The following is a 27122-nucleotide window of genomic DNA, read 5'->3' on the forward strand; positions in this document are numbered from 1 at the left end:
AGATTCCCTTTTTGTCTGGTGTAGGGGTAATATCAGGATTTCATGTTATAGCTCGCATGGTCTTATTATTGGTTAGGGTTCCTATCCCACATATATATATTAGTATTATGCTATTTTATGGTCTTCAACTATGTCATTTAAATGCTTTGATCATCATGGTATTTCTCATGACTTTACTTATCCTTTTATCATATATAATATTGATCATTGTATCTTATGATTTAAGTTGTATGTAATTCCCACATACTTAGTACATTCAAACGTACTAACGCATATTATTGCCTATGTTGTCTCATAATATAGGGGTTGAGGTTGAGGATCATATCCACCCATGTGGCTAGGGAGCTTTCTTAATCCGGTAAAGTCTCGCTGAGTCCTCATCTATCGAGGACAAGTTATGAGTTATCATTTCTTATTTTCCAAAGACTTTTTTATGTTTTCATATTGAGGGTGAGCTAGAGATATGTCTTATCCCCTGCTTATGTTCATGAGTAGAGGCATCTAGTTGGACAAATATTTTGAGTCTATGTTGTCATGTGACTTTCTTTGTTTGCTATTTATGGTTTGGACTCTCTTGTGATATGTTCCAGTTCTACTTTACCTTATGTATGATTATGATACGGATAAGAGGTTGGTTGGAGCCCTTTGGGATTTCGATCATTACATTACGACTAGGCCTTAGGTCGGGTCATGACAAACTTGGTATTAAAGTGCAAGGTTTAAGAGGTCCTAGGGTGTCCAATATACCACGTCAAGTAGAGTCTTCTTCATTGTTGTGAAGTGCGCCACTTTTATGAATAGGAGGCTATAACATATTTTAGGAATTCTCACTTCTTTCATAATCTATGTCATGCGGTAGAGTATGTTTGAAGACTTCCTTTCCCTAATGATTGTTCTTTATGATTTTTAGACAACAATGGCACTAAGAAGACCACCATTGCCAAGGGGAAACAATGCTAATGCGGCCTAAGATCCCCTAGCTCCTTAAGACAATGGTCTCTACCGAACAAAGTGACTAATAGGGAGTTTCAGATTGCCATCACAATGCTAGCGCAAGTGGTGACCAACCAAGGGGTTGTAGCTCCTCCTAATGTTCCTACTCCGACCTGAAGAGTGAGGGACTTTGAAAGAATGAACCCTTCTGAGTTTCATGGCTCAAAGATTGATGAGGATCCTCAAGAGTTCATATATGAGGCCTATAAGGTAGTAAGCATTATGGGGGTGTCATCTGAAGAGAAGGCGGAGTTAGCAGTTTATCAACTTAAGGGAGTTTCACAAGTGTAGTAAACCTAATAGAAGGTTCAAAGGGTAGATAAAGTTCCCACCGAATGGGAAGCCTTCAAACTCGCTTTCCTTGATCGCTTTTTTCCTTTTGAACTAAGAGAAGATAAGGTGTTGGAGTTCATCAATTTTTGAGAAGGCAATATGGGGGTAAGGGACTATGCCCTCTAGTTTACTAATCTCTCTCAGTATGCTCCTTCATTGGTTGCCGATCTACGTGCCTAAATGAGTAAATTCATATCAAGGGTGTCCAAATTGGTTGCTAAGGAATGCTGTACCACTATGCTTGTTAAGAAGATGGACATATCTCGGCTCAAGACTTTTGCCGAACAAATAGAAGGAGAAAATCTCAAGGAGATAAGGATAAAGGATTCTAAAAGGTCCCGATATAAAGGTGGGTTCGCCAATGCTAGGACTGGAGGTAGTAGTAGTGGCCGCTCTCAACAAGGCCAAGGTTTGGGGAAGAAGTTTGTTAAGAAAAGGGTGCCATACCCTAAAGCTCAAGGAAGAGGAGGTGTGAATGCTAGTAGCCCTTCTTTTCTTGAGTATGAAAAGTGTTGAAGGAGTCATGAAGGAAAATGCTTGATGCGAATGGGTACTTCTTATGGATGTCGCAAGATGGGCCATAAGAAATCCTAGTGCCCTTATATTTCCAATAAAGCGGAGAAGATCATCCTCAAGGAGGCTAATTCCAATAAGGTGCTAAGCTCAACCTAAGGGTTGTCAATGTAATAACCGATTCTATGCTCTTTATGCTAGGCAAGATGTGGATGAGAATACCAATATGGTTATGTGTATGTTACGGGTCTTTAACTTTGATGTTTATACATTGCTTGATCCGAGTGCCAACTTGTCTTTCGTAACTCCTTACCTTGCTATGAGATTTGATGTGTGCCCCGAGATGCTATTAGAACCTTTTTCGATTTATACCCTTTTTGGTGATTCGGTATTACCCAAGAGAGTTTATAGGAAGTGTCTCTTGTCACCCTTGAATAAAGTTATTCCATGTGATCTTGTTGAACTTGACATGACTGATTTTGACATCATTCTTGGTATGGATTGGTTACATGCCGCTTATACACCTATATGTTATAGGAGTTGTGTAGTTAAGTTTTAGTTTCCTAATAAGTCTTTTCTTGAATGGAAGGGTAAAGATTTGGTGGATAAGGGTCAATTCATTTCATGTCTTAAGGCCCAAAAAATAATTTCCAAAGGATGCATTTATCATATTATGTGAGTTAGGGATGTTGATGCTGAAACTCCCATTTTTGAATCGGTCCCTATAGTGAATGAGTTTTACGATGTGTTTCCTGATGATTTATTCGTTATTCCTCCCAAAAGGAAAATTAACTTTGGCATAGATGTCCTTCCCGATACCCAACCTATTTTTATTCCTCCTTACCGTGTGGCTCCGGCGGAACTAAAGGAGTAGAAAGAGTAATTGAAAGATTTATTGGATAAGGATTTTATAAGGCCAAGTATTTCACCAAAGGGTGCTCCCATGTTGTTTGTTAGGAAGTAGGATGGGTCACTCCGAATGTGTATAGATTATCGGTAATTGAATATGGTCACCATTAAGAACAAATATCCTATCCCGAGGATAGATGACTTGTTTGATCAATTGTAAGGAGAAAGTTACTTCTCCAAGATTGATCTCTCTTCTGGTCATCATCAATTAAGAATAAGGGAAAGTGATATTCCCAAAATGGCATTTCGAACAAGATATGGTCATTTTGAATTTATAGTAATGTCGTTTAGGTTAACTAATGCTCTCACTATCTTTATGGATTTAATGAATCATATTTTACATACTTGGACATATTTTTTGTGGTGTTCATTGATGACATCTTTATTTATTCTCAAAATGAGGAAGATCATATGAGCCACTTGAGGATTGTTTTGCAAACATTAAGAGAGAAGTAATTATTTGCCAAATTTAGTAAGTGAGTTTTGGCTAAGGAAAGTTTCACTTCTTGTCCATGTGGTGTCTGGTGATAAGATTAAAGTACATCCAAAGAAAATAGAAGCCGTTAAGAATTGGCCTAGACCATTATAGCCTTCATATATTAGGAGTTTATTGGGCTTAGCCAGATACTATAGAAGGTTTGTTGAAGGGTTTTCATCTATTGCTTGGACCTTACTAAGCTAACCCAAAAGAAGGTAAAATTTCAATGGTTGGATGAATGTGAAAGGAGTTTTCAAATATTAAAGGATCGTTTTACGTCATCTCCTATTTTGACATTGCTTGAAGGTTCAGATGGGGTTATTGTTTATTGTGATGCCTCACGTGTTGGTTTGGATTGTGTCTTAATGCCAAATGGTAAGGTGATAACCTATGCTTCTGGAAAACTTAAGGTACATGAAAGGAACTATCCAACCCATGATCTTGAACTTGCGGCAGTTGTATTTTCTTTGGAAATCTGAACATGTATAGTGACTTGGTTGCCAAGCTCTTTCAAAACACTACATTCATTAATCCCATGTAAGTACTTCATAACCTTATTCTTACCACTTTGTTATTTTGTTAGCTTAACTTTTTTCTTCCTTTATCTGTGTAGAGGAATTCTTCTTTTCTTTACAAACTTCAATCATAATGTGGTTGACGCTCTTTTCACTTTCCACAAGCTTGTCTTCCCTAACACAAGATTTTATTTTAATTAATTGTGCCAATGATTTTATTCTTAGTAACCCAAGGTTGTTAACCCCCCATTTCTTTGCTTTTTCTCTTCCAAAGCGCTTGTCTTCTTGGATCAAAATTATGGTCTCAGAAAAAATGGGAATAGGCTACCAAAGAATCAAGTCAACGACTCAAAAGGGATAACTATGGATTTTCATTAAGGTGGGTACAACAAGCGGTTTTAAAATGAGGTTACCAAAGAATTGCCTAAATCCTTTCTCTAAATTCTAAACTTCCATTGTTTTCACTATTCATACACATAGGGCAAGTTCTAGCAATCAAAAACAACTAGGATTATACAATTAACCTTACTCAACCTGCAAATATTTAATTTCAGAACGACAATTCTTCATAAATTTCAACCACAATCACATGAATTCAATATTATTCAAAATCTAACAACAAAATATTAAGTATCTCAATTTAGTCAATTTCTCTTGTTTTTCAATCATTTTATCTGCTACCTATGCAATCTAATAGTTTGAAAAACACTTTATATACATTATAAATATCTAAAAAAAATAAATTATATACGGTTCAAAGGGACTATCCATGGCCAAAGAATCAAATACAAATGCCATGAAACCCAAAGTCAAAAAGAATTTTAAACGACATCAACATTTAAGACATTTAAGATAAACTCAGAATATCTGTACTGACAAAAATAAACAAGTACTAAACCAAATAAACCACAATATAAAACAAAAAAAGTCACCAAAATTAGCAATCTACAAAAAACCAAACGTCAAACTTAACAAAAATAAACAAATATGATTTAATTAAAAAGACTCCACCGCACACTTAGAGTTGGGCATTTCCTCAAGAGCAGAAGGTAGTAGACTTCCTTGTCTACTCATCTATCAGCCCACCAGCATCCGGATCTTGCACCTCCAAAGGGTCAAACTGTATGGCCTCCAAATCTGGCTCCACATCTGAGCCATTCCTCCTCGTATCCTCATCTGTGGGGATGTCATCTTTAGTAGGCTCATAAAAATTAGGTTTCAGTCTTACGACAACCATAACATGCTTATTCAGTGGGTATTATGTCTCTACATCACGAATTTCTTCTCCAATTAAAGCTCGCCCTCCAGTACGGTGTCGAAGCATCTCCAAGCACAACATGCGTTTTGTGATCATATCATCGTGCTAGGTAGTGAGGAATGAACCATGAGTATAGTCTGGCCCCTTAATGTTTGGGACATCATAAGAATCTGAGGGAAGGGGGGCATATAATCATGTTGTTCCTCGGGGACCCCGACCCTTTGGGATATCTCTGTGATGAGTCCTCCAAATACAAACCTCTTACCTTAATGGAATCGACACTTCCAGATAATGGATTTGATAACAGCACCAACATTTACATCTATCCCTTTCATAAAGGCATAGACCAAGCACACTCTATCTCGTGTTAATACAATGTAGTGTAGGCCTGGTATAAAATTGTGCATGAAAATTTTCACCTATACACATGCTTATTTGTTAAGATGACATGGGAATGTGCTATGGTAGCCCCGAAGCCCATGGTGTACCCACTTTGCTGTTGACCTGGCCAACATATTGTATTTACGATATCCCTGTATGGCGGTTGAATATTCGAATTTGTCAAGGCGGTGGTAGGCATCTCTGGAGTTCTCAATATATCATTTATGGCCATTGGAGATAAAGGAACATCAACCTCTCTGACTGTGATGTAATTAGTCCACTGATCAGGTTGATAGTTTGCATAAAATTACCATACCATGTGCAAATTGCATGGCTTTGTGGCAGTTTAGTTCCTCTATTCTCCGCATAATTTGGGGGTAGTCTCTGGCCAATTTTTCTTCATCAATTGGCATATCGAAGAGATAACAAGACTCAATGTGTCTCTTGTACCAGTTTTTCCCAGTTGGATGCATTGCTTTTAAGACAAATCAATGGGATTGGCCTTGAGGAATAGTGGGGAAGGTGTTTAGAAGGTGCCCTCTCTCTCTTTTCCTACTTCCAGGGCCTGCTGGTTTCTTTTCTGTCCTTCGACTAGATGACATTTTTACTGTAAATAAGCCACCCAAAATCAACATATAAGAATCTAAATGTACATTCGAACTTCAGGCACGTGTCCCATACTTAAGTATTTCATTAGAATGCCAGTGATATGAAGGTACTCAGACTTTTCTTCATTTAAATACTATGAACGCACATTCTAACAAATCAACCCACACTTTAAATAATCAACATGGTGAATCCAATACTACATGAATTCAAAGTAGCCTCTAGTAATCTAGCATATCCTTAAAAAAGAAACATACATGATTCAATACCCCAACGTATTTGAACCCAAACTTTAAGAACACTACTACATCACTACACACTAAACTTACCAGGTAAACTCAAGATTTGCACAACGTAGCATTCAAGTTGAAGAAAAAATTACATACATTATCACCTCTACTACAAGCATGTTTTCAACCCAAGATTTGGAATAATATAAACTTCACTCCACAGTATTTTCACAAATCAAACCAGCTTCAACATATTACTTTATGCATGTTTACTCAAGAATTCAACACACATTATACATAACAATCACAAAATCCAATTTCTTCTAATCATCAAAAGGAGGGTTAGATTTCAAGAACTTAACCCATAATCAATTAACATAGCAAGCAATTCCCAAGCAATTTTACACACCCATAAGCATTTCAATTTTAGAGCAATGAAAATCAATTAAATTGAGTCAAAACTCAAGGGCCAAGAACTTACTTATGTAAATTTCAATAATTTATATCATAAAATTAGTTCAAGAACATATACCTTGTTGGTGTGAAGTAGAAACTCAAAATAAATTTTGTTGAATTTGGTATGTGCGTCACAGATTTGCCTTAGAAGAGAGGAGTTTTGAGAGTAGAAGAGAGAAAATACGGTTCAATTTTGAAGAAAGAATGAAGTTGAAACAGACTTGTTCCATGTTTAAAGCTAATTTCGTCAGGTATACCCATTAAAAATGGGTTAAAACCATCTTTTTAAATAAAAAATCCCAAAAACTGTCCCAGGTCTGCCACGCGGAGTTGTTGCGGACCTTACTGTTTAGCACGCCAAAGTTTCAAATTGCATTTTGTACTGAAATAAGCCAGGTCTGCGATGCGGACCTGGCGCGCACCTTACTTGGAACTTATTTCTTCCAAAGATTTGCAAAAACATACATGGGGAAACTTTGAACGGAGATGGAACAGGTCCGCGATACAAACTTGTTGCATACCTCATCCAAATTCTTTTTTTATTATTATTATTATTATTTAAACTAACTTATACACTGAACCAAAATGAAATTTTAGCAAACCCCAAAAAAGTCCATTTTAATTTCTAATTAAAAAGCTTTTGCACTACTTGACGGGTTGCCTCCCCATAACACCTAATTTAATGTAGCGGTACAACTTCATTGTAGCTTCATTCATTCTTGAGCTCAATTCTTTCTTCCTTACAATCGATATCTTGTCCAAAATAGTGCTCAACACGCTAGCCATTCACCGTGAATGTGGTCAATTTGGCATGATTCCATAGTTCCAAGGCTCCATGTGCCGACTTTTGTACAATCTCACATGGTCCACTCCATTTTGATCCAATCTTATCTGGAAAAAGACGCAAATATGAATTAAAACACAAGACCTTTTGACCTGGTTCAAATATTCGAGCGACTATATACTTGTGGTGCCATCGTTTCGTCTTCTCTTTATATAGCTTTGCATTTTCATAAGCTTGGAGTCTAAATTCCTCCAATTCATGGAGCTGATCCATACCCTTTGTACCTGCTAACTCTGGGTCTAGGTTAAAGTTTTTAATGGCCTAATATGCTTGGTGCTCTAGCTCTACCGGTAGGTGACATGCTTTTCTGAACACCATATGGTATGGTGAAGTGCCAATTGGTGTTTTGTGTGAAGTCCGGTAGGCCTAGAGTGCTTCGTCTAGTTTGATAGCCCAATCCTTTCTTGTAGCATTTATAGTTTTCTAAAGGATTTTCTTCACATCACAATTTGATACCTCAACCTATCCGCTAGTTTAGGGTTGATATGCCATGGAGACCTTCTGCCTAACACCAAATTTAGCTAACAGATTCTTTATCGTTTGATTTATGAAATGTTTACCTCCATCACTAATGATAGCCCGTGGAGTGCAAAACCTTGTGAAAATGTGCTTCTTGAGGAAGAGACTTACTACTTTAGAGTCATTGGTTGGCAATGGAATGGCCTTGACCCATTTAGAAACATAATCAACTGCCACCAGTATATATTGGTTTCTATATAATGATGGAAAGGGACCAATAAAGTCAATTCCCTACACATCAAATATCTCTACCTTTAGGATGTCATTCAATGCCATCTCGTGCCTTCTTGATATTCTGCCCAACCTTTGGCATTGATCACAACCCTTCATAAATTCTGTAGCATTTTAAAATAAATTAGGCCAAAAGAAACCTAACTTCAATATCTTATGGGCTATTCATTTGCCTCCATGATGTCAACCGTAAGCAGACGAATGGAAACTGTGTAGAATTTGTTGAACTACAGACTCAGGAACGCATATCCTTATTATCTGATCAACACCTTTTTTGAACAAATAAGGTTCATCCCATATATAGAACTTTGCTTCATACAATAGAATCTTTTTTTTGGGAGTTTGATTCAGGGGAAATACTCTACTCACAATGTAGTTCACAATATCTGCATACCATGGGAGTTCATGTACCTCCATTGTTTAAAGATTACAATTTTATCTCTCAACTTAGTTGTCTTCCCCGAAGGGAAGAACCTGATAAGAAACTTGCGAGCCAAATTATTCCATGAAGTGATTGAATTTGGTAGTTCTGACTTCAACCACCTCTTAGCTTCCCCCAACAAATAAAAGGGAAACAGTGTTAACCTCACATAGTCAGGAGATACTCCATTAGGCATATAAGTGTTGCTAATCTCTAAGATGTTCTAGATGTAGACTTGGGGATCTTTATGAGGCAAACCTATAAAATGCCATTAGAGTGCAACAGCTGCACCATGTTTTGTTACAGTTCAAATTTTCCTCCAGCGGACAGTTTTTCAATGCTGGAGGTGACATTCGTTGTGAGTGGGACTAACACATCACGTACTGTCCTGGCTACCATCTCTACAGGGATCTCTACATGCACTTTGTGTTATACCCCATACCTTTATGCTTCGGAACGTCTTCTTAAGCTTCTTGAAAGTTGTCCCGTGACCTAGATTATCTATACCATGACTAAATAACTCTAAGGAAGGGAGGACGTGACGCCTCATAAGAGTGAAGGTTCGAAATAGGTATATAAGGATTTGAAACGAGTTGGAGGCCAAAACAATAAGTCGTAGGACTCGACTTATGTAGCACCCCCTAAATGTTATTGATTCATGGATCCTTTCTTTCATGAAGTCCAAATAAATTATCAAAATTTTCTATTTAATTCAAGCATGAAACTTTATGGGTTTTTCATATCATGATTCCAAATACATAGATTATTAAATATTTGAAGTTTAATTACCTATCTTATATTAAGTTATATTGGCTTTTAAATGCATTAAATTGTTGATTTATCAAAAGTCCTTATATGAAGGCATGAAAAGATTTTGATCATGTTCTAAAGTATTTTTATCATGTTCTAAAAGTATTTTGATCATGTTCTCTCATGCCTAAAGTATTTTGATCATGTTCTCTCATGCCTAAAGTATTTTGATCATGTTCTCTCACGCCTCAAGTAATTTGGGTATAACTTTTTATAGAATAATCCAAATTAGGTTATTCAAATTTCTGAATAACCACATCGACATTACCTACAACTTTTATTAAGACTATAGCTCAATATTCGGAGGGTAGGTAGGTCAAATAAATTAATTCTTTCAAGACATGGTGTTGTGATAAAATAGAGTGTTTGTAGAAGAAAAAGCATATCTCACGGTAGGATGCTCCAAATTGGATGATTCTTAAACTCATGAAACTAGACTTCTAGATCTACAATTCTTATGAAGACACCAAATCCTAATAAGGAATTTATCTTGTTCAAATGCAGCTTTGAAAATGGATATTCCGCTAAATGAGATCCCATCTCACCTACCATATAAAGATCTAGAACCATTTGACATCATCCATGACATCAAAATCCTCCATTGAATTTTCAAGATCATCCTTTGTAATTAATTTTATTTATTGTTAAGTCCCTCCTCCACACCTATAAATACCCACCTTATTTCCTCATTTTATTCATCAAGCTTTCTCAAACAACTCTTCTCTCTATATACTTCTTTACGCAATCTCAAATATAGTTTTAGTTTTAGTAGTATAAAAATACTAATCCGGTGATTCTTATACTCTGGGTAGTACACAAAATGCTCCGGCGAGAAGAAAATGCTAGGGGTCCAAGAGTGTTTCAATTCGGAGTAAAGCTTCGGATTTAAGGTATGTAAGGCTTTCATAGCATCGGATTGAGTTCGTCCATGTGCCCAATATTTAAATTCATTATAATTGAGTTATAGTTGATTTGTATCCAAATCTTGAATTCTAAATGAATTAATTTTTCTTCTATTGAGTTAGATATATTTATGCATTAATATTATTATTATTGTTATCTCTCATATTATTGGAATTATTGTTCATGGCTACTTTCCCATGAATCCTAATTGATTTGATGTTCATGAATATTTTTACACATATTTTGAATAAAGATGTTGGCATTTTAATATTTTTATTGATAAAAAGAGTGATATGAATTAATACTATATATGTATTTTATTAAGTTTTGAAAGAGAAAAATAATTGAGTTTAAATGAATTTGAGTAAATGATGTTTTGAGCAAGATGTTTTGATGAGATGTAAATGATGTTTTTTTTGAAGTATAATAATTGATGAAGAGGTAATGAGATGAGTTTGATGATTTAAATTAAAGTTCAATCAGACTAGATGATGAGATTAATATGAGCATATATTTTGGGAGTAGTATTGATCACCGAGTTGGGTAAGAGTTTAATTGAATCAAACTCCAGAACTACGTAGCCAGCGTAGGATGGAGGCTATGCCTCTTAAGTCCCAAAAAGAGGACTTTGATGAGTGGATCCAAGATGCTGATGTCCTTTACCCTGGAAAGGTATTGGATGGATGTGGCAAAGACATCGCTTTATTGTATCATCGCTAGCTCATAAGTGATGGTTGTCGATTAGAGAAACTCCCAACTGAGTAAGCATTGTTTATTACTATTATTATTATTATTTTTTATTTATTTTTTTTAAAAAAACAAACTTGCATTACATATTGATGTTGAGATGATGTTGAGTTCTGAGCTGAGTTTTCTTGAGAGGAGTTTCTTGATATCTGTCCATACCTTCCTGCCATTTTACATACTCGTACATTCCATGTACTGACATCATTCGACCTGCATCATTTTATGATGCATATACAGGTGTTAGAGATCCTCAACAGGCGCATCGTTGAAGATCATTATTTTTCAGCTATTTGGTGAGTTCTTCTTGTATTCAGAGGAACTCTTTATCCTTTAATTATTGTTGAGTATTATGTTTCTTTTAAGGTAGCCATGGACATGTTATTGGCACCATCTATGAGTATTAGAGGCTTGATAGACAGAGTTTAATGATGTAATTGGAGTAGTTCTCCTTTGAAACTACTTCTTCTAAAACAATTTTCTTCTTTCATTTGATGTTGTTAACGGAGAGCCCACATAAGTATTCTTATTAAGTCTTCCACTGATAAACGAATAGGTAACGAGATCAAGTGGTTCTCTTAGAGGCCAGAGATGGTTTCTGAGTATCGGCCATGCCTAGGGTACCCTCTCGGGGCGTGACAACTTACCTATGTAAGCTACCAACTTGGACAACTTACATAAATAAGCCACTGGGGTACATGTTGAGCTTACGTAGCAAGGATTACATAGGCTCCTAAAGTAATACGAGATTACGAACCCATAGGAGAGGCGGAAGGAGGCGTAGCACCTACTCGAAAGTAAGTAGGTGATGCACCTACTTTGACTAAGTAGGTGATGCACCTACTTGAGGTGGGTCCCACATCGTCACGTGGTAGCATGTGATTGGTTGCATGAGGTGACATGGCTGCCTAAGGTTGTGACATGTGTCACCCTCAGAGGATGACACGTGTCACCTTCCAAAAAGGGATATATATGTTAAGGGATGACTAATTCATCACATTTTCAGCATCTTTCACTTGGAAAAATTGAAGGAAAACTTGAGAGAACAAGAGAGAGACCTACGGGTTTGCCCAGAAAAATAAAGGTAAGTTCCCTGATTTTTTTCCATAAATTAATTATTTAAGGTATGCTACGATGATAGGATGGTGTTTAACAACATAAAATGTATCGTTAGGGAAAAGAGGAGGTTTTTGTTCTTGTTAATAGACCTGTTTTTGAATGATACCACTGTTAGTAAAATGAGTATAAATTCTTGTGTAAGGCTTCGTTTCAAGTGATTCAAGATGTTTTGGAAATATATTTCATAGGGATATAACTTTCATTTAGCCTCTAAAACCCACTTTTGCTTTTAACTTCTCGAAAAAGGGTGGTGAAGCATGGGGGAGCTGCTGCCCAGATTTTGTTTTAGAAATTCTACAAGGACAACAATTGGTATTTTGGGCATATCATTTTGTACAAAATTGCTATAGGGGTAATTCAAAATTGTATGCGACCCTAAGACATATGTCTATAACTTTAATTGAGGACACAAATCCTGTTTACCTCAATTACCCCTTCGAAACTAACCGACAATACAAGACACTAGGCTGTCCAGAATTCACGTTTTGATAATTTTGGCGAGTTTGACGAGTTTAGGTTAAGTTAAGGGTTTTCCTTCTAATTTGGAGTTTATGGTGTGTTTATGAAGTGTATTATACGTTCTTTAAGTGGCTGGAAATAGGTAAATTCCATAAATATGCTTGACGTTCGAAACAAACCAAATTGGCGTTGCTATAGTTAAATTATAGTCGAAGCAAGGTGTTGTGCTTGTGGTGTGTGGCTGCAGGTGCGTGGTGATGTGTTGCAACGCCTTAAAGTGTTCTAAAAGGGGTGTGGTAGCTTATTAGTGTAGCCACCCGACTCCCTATTTCGTATAGTTAAGGGTTTTGCAAAATGGAAACTAGAAACCCTATTTTGGTATCGTGGTTTCGAGCGAGTCATTTGCAGTTTGTGTTGTATTATGTTGGTGTGAACTGATTATACATGTGCTGCAGGTTGTTGTTTTTGGTTGGCTGTAGTTATTAGGAGTGTAATTGGAAATTCGGATAGGGCATATTATAGGGAAGGTGCTGCCCGATTTCCGTTAACGCCTTAACTAGTTAAGGAACTAGTCGAGAAGGCGAGCGAGGAAATGAATGTTGTGAATACTCGTAGGTAATATAAGATGCTGGAAAGGTATAAGGTGGTGGATATTCGTATTGATTCCATGTTAAATAGGTTTGGAGGACGATGACGAGAACATTCTTTTGGGCATGTCTTGGATATAAGTGACAAGTGATATGTATATGATGCTTGGGGTAACTCCATTCATGAGCTCTGAACATGATTCATGATTTATAATTCGTGTTCACTGTTGAATGTTAAGACTCTTAAAGTAGTTAAGCTTTCATTCCTCAAGTCTTCTATATGCTGAGAAGTAGTGTATGTAAAGTTATTCTTTCTCTCTTTTGACATGACTTAGATGTAAGTATTATGTATATGAAGTTTGAATTTATTCCACTCTTAAAACTTTGAGGGTGAGTTAAGACTTTTGTTCACTTCCTACTGATTAGAACTCCTGTAACAAGTTGAGTCATTACTTTTCAAGTTTTCTATGTGATAGGAAGTGGTGCATATAAAGCTTGTCTTTTCCTACTTCTCGAAAGACTATACTAAAGGTGCTATAGGACATGGATTTGGATATAGCCCTATTTATAGATTATGGATGTAACTCATGACTTGTACCCATTTTTGAATGATAAAGGCCTTGAAGTAGTTGAACTACGACCCTTGAGCCTCCTATAGGTTTAATAGTGTTGGGATGTGTAAGCTACTATACATAGGGGCTCTTGAACATGCTTTATGATGATATCTAAGGGATGTTTGATATGTTACATAGTTTTGCGTGCATGTATATGCATTATGATATATATATATATGGATCGAGCCGAACGTACCTTGGCACATTTTGCTATGTAAGGATTGGGTCGTACGTTCTACGATAGGTTATGCATTATACGGATCGGGCCATCGTATCTCGGCATTATTATGCATTATACGGATTGGGCCATCGTACCTTGGCATCATCATGTAATATATAGATTGGGCCATCATACCTCGACATTATCATGTGATATATGGATCGGGCCATCGTTCCTCGCTATGTGCTTACTATATACATGGATCGGGCTGTACTTCCCACAGTGCTAATAATATGCATATGCCTATCATGATAGATGATGTGTTTGTAACACCGAGTCCCCAAGCGGGCCGGATATGGTATGTGATAATGGTATACATGAATTCATTTTATGAGATGCAGGTACAGTACCCTATTAAATGCTATACTTGGTTTCCTACATCCCTATTTTAGTTGTTATCTCAGTTATGTATGCTTATATACTCAGTACATGTATCGTACTGACCCCCCTTTCTTTGGGGGGCTGCATTTCATGCCCGCAGGTACAGATGTTCATTTTGGAGATCCGCCAGCTTAGGATTTCCCTCAGCTATGTTAGAAGTGCTCCACTTTTTCGGAACCTGGCTTTTGGGTACTGGTCCTGCGATGTATATATTTGTTTATACAGGGGTACGGTGGGGGCCCTATCCCGCCATTTGTTGTCGTTCCTATTCTTAGAGGTCTGTAGACATATGTGTGTGGGTTATTTAGGAGTTATTTCGATTATGCCTATGCGATATATTGTAAAAGATATTATGTGGTGGCAGCCTTATCGGCTAGCTTTCCCTTTCATGACATGATGTAAATGAAAAAGGCTACACGTGTATGAATATTTTATCACCCACTAGTTTATGTGTTTGGTTCCTATATCCAGGAGGCTATGTGAACATGAAAAATTTTTAACCCATTGAGGTTTTTGTGAGCAGTATCACGTTATACATAGTCTAATTTGACTATAGTCGACAGATAGGTACACGGAGGTCCAGGTCGGACCCCAGTCGCGGCCCACGGGGTTGAGTCATGACACTTTGTTAGTATCACCCAGATTTACCTATGGTACGGGATATAAAGAAACTTCTCTCCTTCTTTGTTGATGCAAAAATATTACAGGCTCAGCTAGCGGCTCTACAACGTTCCTACTTCTGTCTAGTGTGCCTTTGTTAGTATTCCTTTCAGAAATAACAGCTAATATTAAGTTTTTAACACCAACACAAATAATATAAAAACTTTGCGAAGAAAACTATTGCCAAATTAAATAATTTTCTCGGCAACGATGCCAAAAACTTATTTCATCCAAACGCATACGCAAGTGTACGTGGTCTCAAAAGTAATATACTGACCCTTTTTAAGAGCCAGATATCGAACCCACAGAAAAATTGAATTAGGCGTTAGTTAGCTTTTCAATGAATCAAATTATTCATGGGTGTTATCAAAGAGTTGAGTTCATTTATATCTACAAAATAATTATACCAAAAATGATATGAGAAAATAATTTAAAGATATTAGAGAAATTTTATGAATTTAAAGAAGAGTCCTAGGGTTATACCACTCCCAGATTTCTAGTCTAACATCCTTTACTTTGATATCCAATGAGTTTTTCGCTTACTGATTTATGGAGTTGATTTTACAATTATGATCTTCCGACCTCTAATTGTCTACTCTTGTTGACAGCTTAACTACATCGCTGAGAGAGGATAAGCATTAACCAACAAAAATGCATTAATCATATCATCATTTTTAGCAATCAAACATGGTGTAAAAATATGTGTCACAGTCATTCTATACACAAACTAAGACAATTCTAGGACAACATGCTCCCTATATTCTAGTGTTCTACCCCCTTTCCATCTTCCGAGTTCTGGATGGACAACAAATTTATTCTAATAGTGATCAAGCATTAAAATAATCAAAACAAAAATTAGAGTAATTACATACAAAACCCCATTTTCAATCAAAGCAAATAAGATTTAAACATTCATCTGGTGGCTACAACCCAAGAACAAGGTAATTTAGCCACTCATCATTTGTAACATATTTGCATAAATTATTACTAACATAAAACTTGAATTCAAATGAAAGAAAAGAAGAAAAAATCACCAAAAGTAGTTCTTCCTTCGTCTTCTTCAATCCTCTCCCAGCAATCTGATCTACTTGTTAATAAAGTATGTAAAATGCTATATATAGCACCAAAAAGGTGGAATTAAAGTAGGCGCACTAGAATCCGCAATGCAGACTTGGTTTATTTCAATGCAATTTTTCATTTCCTTTGTTGGCAGAAATTTATGCTATCCAGAACAAGGTTTGCTTCGTGGACCTAGCGCGCACCATACTATTAAATCGAATAAATTCCATGTTTTGGAAATTAATCACTAAAGCTCAAGTCCGCGATGTGGATATATACTTCATTATAGTGCATTTTTCACATTTTATTCCCAACTTCTCCTTTGAGCTCCACTTTGAATCAGATCATGCTTTGAATGTCCATTCTTTCTCAATTAGCCCTGAAAGTGTCTAATTATGTTGGTTGATTACAATAATACATAAATATTCAAAAATATAAAATAAAATTTTCTCTCAACTTGACTAATGAATTATGGGTTTTATGTGCTATTGGGCATATAAATGTACCCAAGATCACCCTCCCTGAGACCCCTAGATTCCACTCTAAGGGAGGGACCATTCTTGACCACCACGGGCCGTATAACCCTTCAAAAACCATAGTGGGTCCCATGGTAAGCACCCCTATAGACCCCCTTGTCAGGTTCCTCACCACGACCCTTAACACAGGCCGTAGTGACCTTTACGGACTATCATGATCTCTGTGAATGAGGTCCTAAATATTTTCCCTTTTCTCAAAGCTCAAGGTATTCATGACGATTACCTCTGTGAACCCAGTTTCTAGATTTTCAGTGAAGGTTATTTTAGTCTTTTCCTATTTTTCATTAATGAATGTGGACGGTTTTTAGACTAAATTCCTAACTATTAAAAACTCTAAAGTCTTCTAACCCTCTTATTGTCAACATAACTCCCAAAACGTTCTCTCCCAAATTTTCTCTCAAGGTCTTCTTCTCCCTCAAGTAATTCAAAAGGGTTCTTCAAGGTTAAGATTTCAATCTCTAGCAGTCATGAAGGTCAAGGTATGCGCAACTTCATCCATGGATATCTTTCACCCATAGAATCCAAAAGATTTCTCCTCAATTCTCTTATGATTTCTTCAATTAAAAGCCCTAATTTCATGATTTGCATTGGGTCTTCTCAATTATGATATATATATATATATATATCCATGCTATTAGCCTAATTAAGCATAATTCACTTCATAGTGCAAGATTTCAAGTTGAATTTCAATGGCATATGTTTTATTTTCTAGTTTCAAGTATGATTTATTAGATATGATCATGATTTTCATTGCTATTTCAATACAAGCTTTATGAATGAGTTTTAAAGATAATTTATGCAAAGAACTTTATGAATGCCTTATGAAGGGTTAGGAATAATATTTTAGTGATTTTCAAACAAGTTTAATGAAAGAGTGACTTGAGTTCCTTAAAAGTGACTCAAGACTCTAACAAAAAGGGTGACTTAAGATCCTAAAGATATTTGTGGAAGGTCTACACCCAAATCACATGAATTAATTGGAAATGAGCTATTCCTACGAATAATTTCTATGAATTATGATTACGAAAATTTTATGAGTATGAAAAGTATGATTTATGATTATTTAATGATATGTATTTCATGGGATGATGTACTTAGCACAGAGTGGACCTTGAGGTGGGGGCTCTTCTTGAGCCCTAGTAGCAACCTCTAGTCTTTTAAATAATGTTTCTACCGCAGGATTGTCAATCTGCCCTTGCTAATGGATTCAGATATAGCACATGACTATAATAATTATATGGAGCCTACCTTGGAATGTATCTTGCCCCTTCACGATATGGGGATCATCAAATTTCATGTTATAGATCGATCTTATTATCATTTATAGTTATCTCCCATTTATGTAAGCGTTTATGATGATTATGAGATTCTTTTGATGTATTGACCAATGAGACAAATGACTTTAAATTTTTCATGTTTACTCATGCTTTTGATGATATTGGTCTAGTATCTCATGATTTATATTGATTATTTCCTATATTTATTGTTCATGCATATTCTCACATACTTAATGCATTCCATGTACAAATACATACTTTTTGCCTACATTGTACCATAATGTAGGGGCCAACATATGTTCATCCTCATCCCTCTCATGGCTAGAGTGTTGCTATTAGCTCCTCATTGCTGGTAAGTCCTCACAGTTCGAGGACATGACACTTATATCTTACTTTGATAGTTTCTACTTGTTTTATGCTATCTATATGGATAAGCTAAGAGTTTGTCTTATTCCCCCACCGAGTTAGTAGAGGCATGTTAGATAGTAAAAGAGTCTATGTTGTCATTCCATATTTTTAGACTTGTGTTCTATTTGAGATTTTGCTTATGTATCTTAGTTTAGCTTTATTGCTTAATTTTCTTATGTATGCTCATGAATGTAATTCTAAGAGTCTTGGTTGGATTTATTTAGTTTTCTAATTATCGTGTTATGGCTAGGTCCTAGGTCGAGTTATGACAAGCTTAGTATCAGAGCCCAAGGTTCAAGTGTCTTAGGGAGTCTAATATGACACATTGAGTAGAGTTTGTTCATCGGTGTGAAGCATGCCTCATCTAGGAATAGAAGACTATAAGGGGCCTTAGGAAACACTTCGCTTCTTTCATGATCTCATCGTTCTAAAGAGTTGAACTCTAACGTTTCCTCCTTTAACACTTTCTCTTTATGATTACTGAATCATGCCTCCACGAAGAGCTCCCGTTCGAAGAAATATTGAAGAGGGGCCACAAGCTCCAAATTCTCCTTTGAATGATCGACTGACTAATGTGGAGTTTCGATCCACTTTCCAAATGCTAGACCAAGCTATTACTACTCAAGTGAATCGAGGGATAAATGCACCTCAAGTTGTGACTACTCCAGATTCAAGGGTTAGAGACTTCACGAGGATGAACCCTTTTGAGTTTTATGGGTCCAAGTTTGATGAGGATCCCCAAGACTTTATAGATTAGTTGTACAATATTGTGGAAATTATATGGGTGTCTTCTAATGAAAAGGTGGAATTAGCGGCCTACCAACTCAAGGGTGTCGTTGATGTTTGGTACAACCAATGGAAAACCAAAAGGGTTAAGAATGGCCCCATAGGTTGGTAAAAGTTCAAAGTTTCATTTCTTGATCACTTCTTCCCACTTAAGTTAAGGGAGGCAAAGGTTTTGGAATTTATCAAACTCAAGAAAGGGAACATGAGTGTGAGGGATTATGTCATCAAGTTCACAAAGTTGTTCAATTATGCTTCATCCTTGGTAGCCCACTCTCGTGCTTGAATGCGCAAGCTTATTTTGGGAGTGTCAGACTAAATTATAAAAGAGTGTCAAACCACTATGCTCATCAAGGATATGTATATCTCTAAGCTCATGACCTATGCCGAGCAAATTGAAGGAGAAAAGCATAAGGAGAGGAATGCAAAGGAGTCCAAGAGGGCTCATTTTGAAGGTGAGTTTCCTCACAACAAATCCTGTGGTGGTAATGGTCATTTCTAACAAGGCCAAAAGTTTCAAGGGAAAAGGGTCTTCAAGCACTCCAGCTCCAAAATTTGATAAGCATAAGGTTCTAAATCCTAAGGCACAAGGTGGTGTTGGTGGACCTACTCTTCCTAAATATACCAAGTGTGGGAGAAATCATAGAGGTAAATATTTGGTTGAAATGGGTGCATGCTTTGGATTTGGTAATATGGGGCACAAGATTTTCAAATGTCCTAATAAGGGAAAGAAAGGGTGTCCTCAAGGTCAACCTACTTAAGGTGGACAAGTTCCACAAGGTGGCGGCCCACGCCAAAATAAGTTCTAGGCCCTTCAAGCTAGGCAAGAAGTTGAGGAGTCTTTCGATGTGGTCACGGGTATGTTGAAAGTCTTTGACATTGATGTTTATGCATTATTAGATCAAGGTTCTACTTTATCATTTGTTACTCTTTATCTTACTATGAGATTCATTATTAGTCCCGAGATCTTGCCAGAGCCTTTTTCGTTCAATACTCCGATTGGTGATTCTATTGTAGCTAACAGAGTCTATAGAAGTTGTCCATTTTTAGTTTTTCATAAAGTCACCTCCATTGATCTAGTAGAACTTGATATGATCGATTTTGATGTTATTCTTCGTATGTATTGGCTTTATCCATGTTATGCCTCTATATGTTATAGAACCCATGTGGTTAAGTTTTAGTTTCCTAATGAGCTAGTCTTCGAATGGAAAGGTAGTAATTCCTTGTTTAAGGGCAAATTCATATCATGCCTTAAATCTCAGAAAATAATTTCCAAAGGTTAAATCTATCATCTAGTTTGGGTTAGAATATTAACTCCGAAACTCCTACTCTTGAGTCAGTTTCAGTTGTTAATCAGTTTTTAGAAGTTTTCCCCGATGATCTTCAAGGTGTTCCTCCTGAAAGGGAAATAAAATATGCTATTGATCTCCTTCTTGATACTTAACCTATCTCTATTCCTCCCTATCGAATGGCTCTGGCACAATTGAAAGAGTTAAAGGTGTTACACCCCACACTCTCGAGCTTAGAATGTCTCTTAAGTTCCTTAGATATTATCATGTGAGCCATATAAGCTACGACACTATGAAATGACTCTAAGTAAAGGAGAATGTGATACCCCATAGTAGGGAAGGTTGAAAATAGAGTCATAAGAATCCGGAAGGAATTGGAAGCCAAGAAATAAATCATAGGACTTGATTTACCTACGTAAGTTACTAATTTAGAAGTCCTATAAACTTGAGTTACTTAAAGACATATCAAGCTTATGTAGTATGGATTACATGGGTTTTTAAAATAAGACGAGATTACGAACCCACGAAAAAGGGGAAAAGATAATACATGGCAGCCAATGGAGGAGCGACACGTCTCATCACCTCAAGCAAGCAGGTGACCCACCAACTTAGGTTCAAGTAGGTGACCCACCTACTTGGGAGGTGGTGCCCACAAGGACACGTGGCAGCCCCTCCTTGATGGCATGGATTCATGGCCCAATAGGGGCTGGACACGTGTCCCCCTTAGGGGATGACATGTGTCACCCCCTAGGACCACCTAAATATATGTATATATGACTAATAGCTTCAGTTCTGATCCAAAAAATCAGCCAAAGCAAAGGAAGCAAAACCCTAAGTCTAGAGAGAAAAAGAGGACGGCTAGGAGAGAAAATAGGTACGTTCTAATTTCTCTCCGTAAATTAATTTTTAAAGGTATCCTACGGTGGTATAACGGTTTTTAAAAACATAAAAATCCTATATGGGGAAGCAAAAATGAGTAACAAGCAGCCACAACATTTCAGCCGCGTCAAGGAGGTTCCAAAGTTAATTTTTAGCATGTTTGGAAAGCCATTTGATAAGCTATGGATGGATTCTCTTTTCCCACGTGTTATTAAGGTTTTGGAAATGTTATGAGGGTGTTAATAATGTAAATTTAAGGTTTGGAGCATCACCAAACGGACAGCAACCAGTCCACTCCGTTTCAGCACAGCAAGAGATTTTCCGAGGCGGGTTTGGGCGAGTTTTGGCCAATTTAGGGAAAGGTAAGGTCTTCCATTATAATTTTATGTTTATTGGGTTGTTATTTAGTGTATTATATACCTTTTATACTGATTTAAGTATAAAAAAGGTCATGGAAATGCTCGACGATAGAAACAATCGAAATTGAAGTTGGCGTAGTTAAATTGTAGTCAAAATGAGGCGTTGTGTGTGTGGAGGCTGATGCTGGTTGTGTGGTGTGTGTTGCAGGGCCTAAATTTATCCTAAAATATGTGGTGGATCTTCTGTTTGTATCCACATTCCCCTCCGATTCGTACGGTTAAAGGTTTCGACAAATAGAAACTAGAAACCCTATTTTGGATATCATAATTTCGAGCGAGTCGTTCGGAGGTTGTATTGTATAATGTTTCCATGTTTTATATATGCATAATATGATGGTTATGTTGTTTTTTGGCTGTAGGTATTAGGGACATAATTGTAAATTCGGATAGGGCACATTATAGAGGTGGTGCTATTTGATTTCCGTTAACTCCTTAACTAGTTAAAGACTAGTCGAGACTAGTCGAGAAGGGAGAATAAGGAATTGATTCCTATGGGTTCTTGATTGTGTATTTAGGAACTTGAAAGTCAAAAGTTACAAACCTTAGTATTACTTCCGTGTTAAATAGGTTAAAGGAGTACCGAAGCGAGTCTGGATGCGACTAACCCATAATAGGTATGTAGAGTTATTCTTCTTTTCTTTTGGCATGTCTTAGGTATAAGTTATGAATGGTTTTTATATGAAATGTGGGGATAATTCCACTCGTGAAACTCCAGGTGTAATTCATAAACTTTATTGACTTTGTGATGTTAAGATGCCTGTAATAGTTGAGTTATTTTCTTTTAAGGCTGCTAGATCATGAATAGTAGTTTATGTAGAGCCTGTCTGTTCTTCCTTTCGGAAGGTCTTAAGTATAAATGTAATAGCATATGATATGAGGGGGAGGTAGTTCCATTTATAAGCTCAAGGATGATATGAGATGGAGGTAGTTCCAGTTATAAGCTTCAGGTATAACTTGTGACTTTTATTTACTACTTGGTATTAGAATTCTTAAAATAGTTGAACTACCCTCGAGTCTCCTATCTGCTGAATAATACTTGAACGTGTCAGCTCCTATTCCTAAAGTCTCTGCGATAACAAATGTCTCTACTTCCATAAGCTGTTTAACCTTGTCTCGATACACGTCTACGATTCCTGAAACTCCAGTTGATATGCTCCATAAGGATGTTTAGAAGATACTTAAGACGATTACTACCCTGATCTTCAGGTGACGATTCACTTGGCTGTTTCATTGAGTCTCAAATGATGACTTAGTTGCATATAGTTTCTCACTACTCTACTCGAGCACCCTATAACCCATCTTCCTCCGAGTCCCATAAGAGGGCTGGGAATGCGGTTGTGCCTAGTTTTACTATTCGTTCACTGAGTCTCAGGCCTGCTATATATACGTAGTATATGAGGATGAGGTGTCATATACGATGAAGTGAAGCATACGATGACGCCGTATGTGATGATGCTCGTCACTGCATCCCAGGCCGAATATATATGATGATATAATTGAAAATGTGGATTGAGCCGTATGTTCTTTGGTATTGTTTTAAATTATGGATCGGGCCGAACATTCTTTGGCGTATTTTACTGTATGATGATGGTACGCTATAGACGTACACTACTCTTTCATCGAGTCCCTCACTAAAGGGCCAGATACTTTATGTAGGCATGCATATGAAAGTATAGGGATACATTTGTGACCCTGAGCCTGAGAGTGGACCGGATATACTGTTATGATATACGAGATTATGCCGTATACGATGATATGATGCCGTATACAATGACATAATAAAATGATATGCATGATGATATGATGACACATGATTATGATGAAACGATTATGATATCGAGTTCACTAGAGGGCCTAGTACAGGGTATGATAAGGTATATGACTGCATGTCCTAAGCTGCAGGTATAGTAATCGGTTAACTGTTATACATGTTTTCTGTATCCCCATTTCAGTTGTTGTTTCAGTTATGATATGTTATGCTTTATATACTCAGTACATATGTCGTACTGACCCCCTATTCTCCGGGAGGCTGTGTTTCATGCCCGCATGTACAAATATTCATGTTGGAGATCTGCTAGCTTAGGGTTTCCACTCAGCTATGTTGGATGTGCTCTGCTATTCCAGAGCCTTACTGTTGATGTTGGTCATTGATGTATATGTTTATTTATTCAGGGGTACGGCGGGGGCCCTGTCTTGCCATATGATACAGTTATTACTCTTAGAGGTTTGTAGACATGTGTATGTGGGTTATTTGTAAGTTTGTTTCAGTTGTGCTCATATGACATATTGCAAATGTTTTCGTGGTATGGCAGCCTCGTCGGCTCGTGTGCCCTTTCCTATTATGATACAGGTGAATAAGGCTACAGGTTCCTAAAAAAATGTTTTTGACCCATTGGGGTTTGTATATAGCATCACATCACACATTGTTCAACTTAAGGGTAGCTGATAGATACGCATAAGGGGGTCAAGTTGGACCCTAGTCGTGGCCTATGGGGTTGGGTCGTGACAGAAGTGGTATCAGAGCAGTTCGTCCTTAGAGTGTCTACAGACCATGTCTAGTAGAGTCTTGTTTATAGGTGTGTTGTGCACCACATCTATAGACAGGAGGCTACAGGATATTTAAGATGTTACTTTCTTTTTGATCTAAGAACGTGCGATAGAGCCGAGTCATAGGGAGTGAAATTCCTCATACAAACCTGTCATTTTAGCAAGAGGACCACATCGGTAGAAGCAAGCAACTAACGATATTGGAAGTTACACAGCACGCAGGTAAGCAAAGGCACAAAAGACATATATCAGGTAAGGTATTGAAATACGATTGACATATATAATTGAAAAGTTAAAGGAAAAGTAAGCAAGAAAGTGTAACAGGTGCAGTTCGAGTGGACATAAGAGGTAAGTCCATTTCCATACTGTTAATTGCGGGCGCCCTGTATGGCTGCGAGATGAGATGATATGACTATATATGTGTGCCCTGTGTGGCTGAGATGTTATACAATATGAATATATATATATATATATATGCCCTGTGAGGCATTATTGGTATATTTTGCATGCAGGTGTTGAGATAGTAAGAAATACAGAGTAAACTCTGCCCAAATATTTGCAGAAATAAAAAGAGAATGAGATACAGGGCTGTAGTATGTCTTGAAAGGTTGTTCTCACAACAATGATGAGATTTGATTAAACAAGTATGGCTGACCTCGAGAAATAAGTTAATTGCGAAATTAATGGCAATAGAAACTAGGAGGTGAATGCTGGTATAGTAGAATGAAGTTGGAAAGGACCTATAAGCCAACGAAGCTGACTTAGAAAAGACTGATAGATCGGGATAAAACGATATAGTAAGGCATCACGTGAATTAATACATAGGGATAAACTATGAAAAGTTATAGTTAAAAAAAGTAACAATATGATGAAGACGAGAGTACAAGGGACAAAGGATGGTGACAGATGTGAAGTATTAATAAGACAGCTTGTGAGACATTAAGGATAAGACTAGCTAAGAAGGGTAAGTAACCCATAGTAAGAATCGTGAAGAAAGTTAAACAGTGTTATACTATGGGATTGAATGCGAACAAGATACTATGTGAATATAACGAAGATGGTTATGAGAGTAAGGAAAGCCTAGTAAAGAAATAATTGAAGGATATGAGGTAATTTAGGAAGAATAGAAGGACAACTAGTGAACGGATAAGAAGGACTTTCACAACTTTATAGGGAGAGTTCAGAATAAAAGGTCAAAGGGTAGAGAAAGTGAAAACGAGCGACAAGACAGGATGAATGCCAGAAATGATGGGTATACTAAGAGCAAATAGAGATAAACAAGAAATGTTTTGAAAACAAGAAAGGAAGGTCATGTAAAACTATTTTTTTCCAGAGGATATAGGAGTAACATGGAACTCCTTGTAAACAAAAACAAATGGACATAGATAAGAGTAATGAAAGGATTACCAAGGGAGGCACTCGAGATAGATGTGATTAATTAAGTATGAGTATCGAACGAAAAAGAAAATAGACAGTTACGAACTGAAGGTACAGTACGATGAAAAGGTGGTAAGACAAGGCCACCACTATAACGAAGTTGATATGGTTTTAAGCAAGATTAGAAGTGAGCCTTAGGTACATGATAAAGATGAAAGTTCAGGAGGCATAAAGAAGTATTATGTATACGTGACTCAACCTTAATGATTAGTGAGATCCTGCAAGGAGAGAGAATGTCGATTTACAGAACAACTGCTGCATTACGAGGGTATTAGAAGAATAAGTGGTATCCCCTAGAATAAGGTTAGTATAATGACGGAGCTTGAAACACGAATCATCAAAGTATAAGTACTCTCGAGTGGAGAATTCTAACCAATTATGAGCACGAGCCAATTACTGATTGGGATGAATGGAATATGGCTTTGAATGCACTACTACATTACGGATGTAACTCGAGTACCAATCATTAGATGAGATTTTATATGATATATTGTGAATACCAAACAACCCTATGGTTGTGCTAGGGTTTCTTATAAGAGTAACCTAACCTATAGACGATCTAACAAAAGATGTAGACATGGTGCAGTATGTTAAATATATTGGAATAGAATCATTCACGTGTGAATAGCTGAAAATAAACAGAGGACGACATGGGTACACCTTAAAAGGGGGGAAATGGACAAGAGAAGTACAAGCATTAGAGAAAATCAACTGACACTATCGTATGTAAATAGGAACGTTTAAACTTTAAACGAGACCCTATAAGGGATAGACACGATCATACCTGCACTCTTGCACCGGATCCCGTCAAAACTCCAGAGTTAAGCATGCTTGGGTGAGAGTAGCACTGGTATGGATGACCCCTTGGGAAGTGAAAAAGGAAACGAAACAAGTATGACAGAAGAGACTGTAAGTGTGTGTTAGTACAATAACACATGTAGAATAGATTAAGCCAAGAAAAGGAAGAACTATAACTGAAATGGAACACACCTCATTCAAATGGCACAAGAATAGTTGTGCATCCTATGAACATTGGCATATTAAGAGTAAGATCAAGGGATTACTCGATAAAATGAAGTCGGTAATAGTAATATGATTGACATATTTAGAATCTACTAAAGAAAAGTGTAAGATGGTTCGAGGCAAAACTATTGAGATATGATTGGTATTAAGGAAAAAAGCCCTAGTAGAACCCTGATCTCGACTAAAGGAGGTAAGACACTAGTATAGTGATGCTAAGGCATTTCTGGACTGCTTTAAGTACCTACACACGGCTATGTAAGGATTAAAATATAATATATGGT

The sequence above is a fragment of the Solanum dulcamara genome, chromosome 2 (assembly GCF_947179165.1).
Source record: "Solanum dulcamara chromosome 2, daSolDulc1.2, whole genome shotgun sequence".
Lineage (NCBI taxonomy): Eukaryota > Viridiplantae > Streptophyta > Magnoliopsida > Solanales > Solanaceae > Solanum > Solanum dulcamara.